The sequence below is a fragment of the Mandrillus leucophaeus genome, unplaced genomic scaffold (genome assembly GCF_000951045.1).
Source record: "Mandrillus leucophaeus isolate KB7577 unplaced genomic scaffold, Mleu.le_1.0 Scaffold17, whole genome shotgun sequence".
NCBI classification, from domain to species: domain Eukaryota; kingdom Metazoa; phylum Chordata; class Mammalia; order Primates; family Cercopithecidae; genus Mandrillus; species Mandrillus leucophaeus.
In genome coordinates this window covers 1,363,111-1,368,983 of record NW_012101698.1, presented here as the reverse complement: position 1 = coordinate 1,368,983, position 5,873 = coordinate 1,363,111, and positions in this window count along the sequence as shown.

Sequence of the window (5,873 nt, the reverse complement as noted above, 5' to 3'; positions counted from 1 at the left end):
TGACAGAGTGAGACTTTGTCTAAAAAAAAAAAAAGAATATTATTAAATAATTTCAAGTATTGGCAGGGCAGAAGAGCACAGTTAGCCAAGAGCCCACCAGGGCTTCAATATACCGGTAATATTCTGTATCTCAGTTGGGAGGCAAATGTATTTATTTTATTGTTCTTATACACATGTATAATGGTATATTAAAATTACATAATCAAAATGGAAAAACAAAGGAAACAACAAACAAGGTCTTTTTTTTTCTTGAGACAGTCTCGCTCTGTCACCAGGCTGAAGTGCAGTGGTATAACCTCAGCTCACTGCAACCTCTACCTCCAAAGCTCAAGTGATTCTCCTACCTCAGCCTCCCAAGTAGCTGGGACCACAGGCGCATGCCACCACACCTGGCTAATTTTTGTATTTTCAGTAGAGACCGGGTTTTGCCATGTTGGCCAGGCTGGTCTCAAACTCTTGACCTCAAGCGATCCACCCCCCTTGGCCTCCTAAACTACCAAGATTACAGGAGTGAGCCACTGCACCCCACCAAGATCTTTATTTTTTAAAAACTCACTCACAATTTTTCAAAAGCAGATTATGCTTTAGTATTGCCAGTCTACTTCTGCATGCCCATCTCCAACTGTTCAAGATCCATTTCAAATGACAGCCCGGTGAGGCCTTCCCTGACATGTCCTCTTCCCACAGAGGAGCCCACTGTTCACCTCTATGTGGCCACAGCGCCTGATCACTGTCCCGTGGGATGCACACTGCACGTGTCCCTCTTTCCGAGGGAAAGGAAGACATCATCTTGGTGTTCTTTATATTTGAAACACCTACACAACGGTGTCTTGCATATAATAGATGCTCAGGACAGCTTAAATTGTTTCTTAAGATATCTCCTGAAATTACAAAATAACATAGAATAATCATTGATGTTACAACTGAATCTGGTTTTCAACCTCAAATAGATCGATGCTATCCAGGTGCTTCCAACATCGCCAATATATTTGAAACGCTGCCTATCAGTATTTTTAGCTAGTTGTCTTTCCTTGCCGGTGAATAATTGCCACAACTGTAGATATGAGCTCATTTGAAGGAATGAAAAGAGCTCTCCCTAAGATCATTTAATAGACCTATGCATAATTATCAATTTCCTCTTGAAGCTAACATTTGCTAAAAGAAAAGGAAAGATTCTATTAATGATCAAAATACTTGACTTTCTGGACCTATTCCATTTAATGGGGAAAACTCAGTTCTCCAGTCTTGGGTTACTGCCAGGTGCTCTTTTACCGGGAATTATTCTAAACTTCTAATCACAGTTCAACAACCATCTGCCAAATCATATACAGGTATTGATATTTGCCACTCTACTGTTAAATTACATCAGATGTCAATGCAATCAACTCATTAGCGGGCTCATATCGAGCTTCAGTACTCACCACCCACTTTTGCGACTCTTTGATTAAACAGTGTATAGACCATAGTCCCTCTAACTAGCTGACCAGCTCAGTCCTACTGCTAATACGAAATCAAATGAGCGGGAGAAGGAAGCGGTAAAAGACCCCTGTGAGCATGTTGGTCCCCTCTTAGGCCGAATATCAATATACTATAGTCTAGCAAGAAAAGCAAATGAAATTACAAAATTGCTTAGAGAATCATTCTAACAGAAAGTCACAAGAGGTCATTTAAAAAGCACTGTAATTGTCCCGAGATCACATTTTGCTAGCATTCTTCCACCTTCTCTGCTACCTGAGATTTTAAATCTTTCTTGCTGATGTAAAAACCATAAGCAAACCCGGACTGTGACTGACATGTGCAGATTCTGAATGCTGGAGGTCAGCACAGCTTACTGGTAAGCTGCCCCCACTGCTCCAAATTTTATATCTCTTCTGTCCCTCAGTTATTGCCTGACATGATTTAACAACTGTAATTCCTTATTTAACGATGTCAAAGGTTTTTAGGAAATTGACTGTATTTCACCAACGATATATTTCTTCTTGATTACGGAGTGGTTAAAATGATTTTAAACCAAGACAGCAAAATAAAGCAGTAATAAAATCAATAAAAGGTGCTTAAAACATTCCTTCTATTAGGTAATGGCATTTAAAATATCCGTAGCTTGTAATGGCACTTAGGATATGCCCAAAAATCAATGAGCTAAATTACTTATTGAACTGGTTAATTTGAACATTGAGTTTTTTATGTATATTGATAAAATGGGCTTACAGAATACTGGCAAGTAGCAATACTGTGTCCATGGTCAGATGTCTCCCTCTACTGGAATAAAAAAAATTAAACCATTTATTCCAGTTATGGAATAAAAAGATAAAAAATTACAAGCTGTAGCCTCAAAAAGTCCACAAGAGACTTCTTAATCTTAAAATTCTCCAGAAATTCATGACGATAATATGAAATCATTAAGGATTAAAAACACACACAGTTTCCAAAAACTTTGCCATTAACCTGGAATGTGGTATTTACATCCAGTATCAAATAGCAGATGAGAACAAGCATTTCATTATTTCAAAACTCTTTTCCTAATTTTCTAAACATTATCCTAGGGGTTTGGGGGGATATATTATTAGAAATAAGATTCTAAAAGCCTTGAGTCCTCTCTCTTTGATGTCAGAAGAAAGGGGGTTTGAATTCTAAAGGAGAAAGTATAAATCTACGCTCAAGGAAAAGTCTACTTTCTCAGATGTTTAATTTGATCAAAATCAAGTTGGAACTATCTCTGTAAATGAAGGTTTTTCAGAACTCAATGTATGAATCCACGAAACAGCTTCACACGCCTCTCCCTGAGTGGGGTGGTGTAAGAGTTTCCAACGCTATTGTTACCTTTTTTTTCCTTCCAAATATCTACTATTTAAAATGCTAAGTACTTTGCTGAAAAGACTCTTCACTGCTGTTCAATTTCTCCCCCTGCCAGTTGAGCCCTAAGCAGGTGTTAGAGTTCTGAAGAGCTCGCCTCAGGACTTTTAACTCTTAACTACAAAAGGGAGCTTCTGAAATTACGATAAAAGATATTAAGAGAGAAATGAGGGTGCAGAGGTATCTGACACACACCTGAAACTGTACATAGTACCGTTTGAAAAATTACAGCTACCCAGAACAAACAATTTTGGTTGTAAATGGTTTCATCAACAGTAACCCATATATTTTTGCAGTCATATTTCCACACATTTCATTTATATTCAAAACAATGAGCACATGTAAAGTTACATGCTCTGACAGAATTTTTTAATCAAAGAACTTTGCTCATTCTATATGAGTTTGGCTTTGTTTTGGGGTTGTTTTGTCTTTATGCGGGATGAAAGAGGAAACTACACAGAATAACGTTATTTTTTTGCATACTGAAACATCACTGGCAAGGCATTATGGATATACTGTGTAACCTAGTGCCCAGGTTCCACAATACAGTTGACCAATGTCTAACTCCTGCTAGATGTGAACGCTAAAAAGATGACTAAGCTGTGGTTCTGGCCTTCACACGTACCCCAGTACAAAAGAGATACACATCAAACGAACCATTACGATCAAACATGATGAGTACTGTAATAGAAATATGCACGTCTGTAATCCCAGCCAATCAGAAGGCTGAGACAGGAGGACTATTGGAGCCCAGGAGTTCAAGACCAGCCTGGGCAACATAGCAAGACACCATCTCAAATTTTTTTTTTTTAAAAAGAAAGATGCATAAAGTGTTGTGAGGACCCAGAGTACAGAAGAACCAACTCCACCTGGAGAAGGCAAGGAGAAAGCTTCTACAGAAAAGATGACCTTCTGAATGAGTCCTTGAGAAAGACCTAGGAATGCTCCTGGTGTATAAGGAGTTCCAACTAAATTAGCACGGAGAAAAGCAAATTGTTGAAATAGTTGAACTCATTGGGATTTCAGGTAGGTCTGGCAGCGGGTGAGACCAGTAGCAAATAAGTTTCATAAAGGTTGGTTGAGGTCAAGTTGGGAAGTCTTGGATACCTTCCTAAAGTTCAGATTTTATCCTGTGGCACTAGAAAGGTTTTGAAGGCTTTTAAGGAAGTAATATCAGTGTCATCCAAAAGACCACCAGGATGGCTAAATAGTAGAAGGAGAGCTTTATTGGCAATATCAGTTTGCAAACCGGGAAAGGATGGACAGTCTCCAGCATGTGCCAAAGGTGCTGTCTCTTCAAAGAGGGGAAGAAGTTGTGTTTTATGCCCCACAGGGCCTGCAACACACAATAGAGTCATACATATTCAGCAGGTTTGGGGAAAGCAATACATATTTATGAGGGAAGCTGAGTGCATGCACGATGGGCAAACATATATGTAACATACGTCCCGTCTTCACCTTGGAGAGAGGTTTTAGCATTAAAATGAGGTGGAATTTAGCTGTTTACATCAAAAAGTGAACTACGGGACACAAAGGTGCGTAGCCTCCTCTATAAGCCAGCTGAAACTGGCTTAAGGCCTGCAATTGCTTATCAGAAAAGCATGTTCGTAAGGCCAGTCTTCTGGCCAGAGTTGTAGGGGTCTGGGTTGTAAATCAGACTTAGGAAGGGTCTCATAGCTCCTATTGTTAGGGAGTTTAGCAAGTGTGGTTTTCTTGTAGTCATAAGAATTTAGAAATGTGCCATGCCAGCTGGGACCTGAATGCTCAACCCATAGGTTTTGTTTTGTTTTTTGAGACAGGGTCTCACTCAGTTGCCCAGGCTGGAGTGCAGAGGCACAATCACAGCTCACTGCAGCCTCAACACCTTAGGCTCAGGTGGTCCTCCCACCTCAGCCTCCCAAGTAGCTGGGACTACAGGTGCATGCCATCAGGACTGGCTAATTTTTGCATTTTTTGCAGAGACAGGTTTTCACCATGTTGCCCAGGTTGGTCTCAAAATCCTGGGCTCAAGCAACCTGACTGCCTTGGCCTCCCATAGTGCTGAGATTACAAGTGTGAGCCACTATGCCCGGCAGGTAACTTTTTGTTTCCTTAACCTTAGGGTCCATCTTAGTTGATAAAGGGACGTCTATTTTGATCTGTCAGATCACATTAGCACTACACTTTGTGGGAGGAGTGGAAGATCGCTTGAAGGTTCTGGCTGGAAGCAGCCAAGAGATACCTGCAATAATCTTGCTGGGAGCCAATAGAAGGCCCAGCAGAGGACTACTGAGACAAGGAACAAACTACAGACATTTAGAAAACACAGCTTCAACCAGATCAAGTATGTGTGCCTGTGCCCTGATATGGAAGGGACATACAAAACTGAAACCAGTGGCCACATTTGAGACAGGATTATGGCTGATTTTATTTTCTTCCAACAACTGTTATTGAATATTGTTGCTTCTGCTTTTTAAATTAAAAAGAAATGCTTCTTTGATTTAATGTCTTGAAAAAAACAAGGAAAGGAAAAAAATCTCTGTCTTTAAAAAGATAAAGAGCTTCAGTGGGGTGCAGTAGCTCACACCTGTAATTCCAGCACTTTAGGAGGCCAAGGCAGGCAGATTGCTTGAGCTCAGGAGTTCAAGACCAGCCTGGGCAACATGATGAAATCCCACCTCTACCAAAAATACAAAAAATTAGCTGGGCATGGTAGTGCATGCCTGTAGTCCCAGCTACTCGGGAGGCTGGGAGATGAGAGGATCACTTGACCCCAGGAGGCGGAAGTAGCTGTGAGCTGAGATTGCACCACTGTACTCACGCCTGGGTTACAGAGTGCAACCCATCTCAAAAAAAAAAAAAGGAGCTTCAGCCAAGTGCAATGGCTCACACCTGTAATCCCAGGAATTTGGGAGGCCAAAGTGGGTGGACTGCTTGAGCCTAGGAGTTCGAGACCAGCCTGAGCAACATGGCGAAACCCTGTCTCTATAAAAAATGCAAAAAATTAGCCAGGCGTGATGGCATGCATCTGTGGTCCCAGC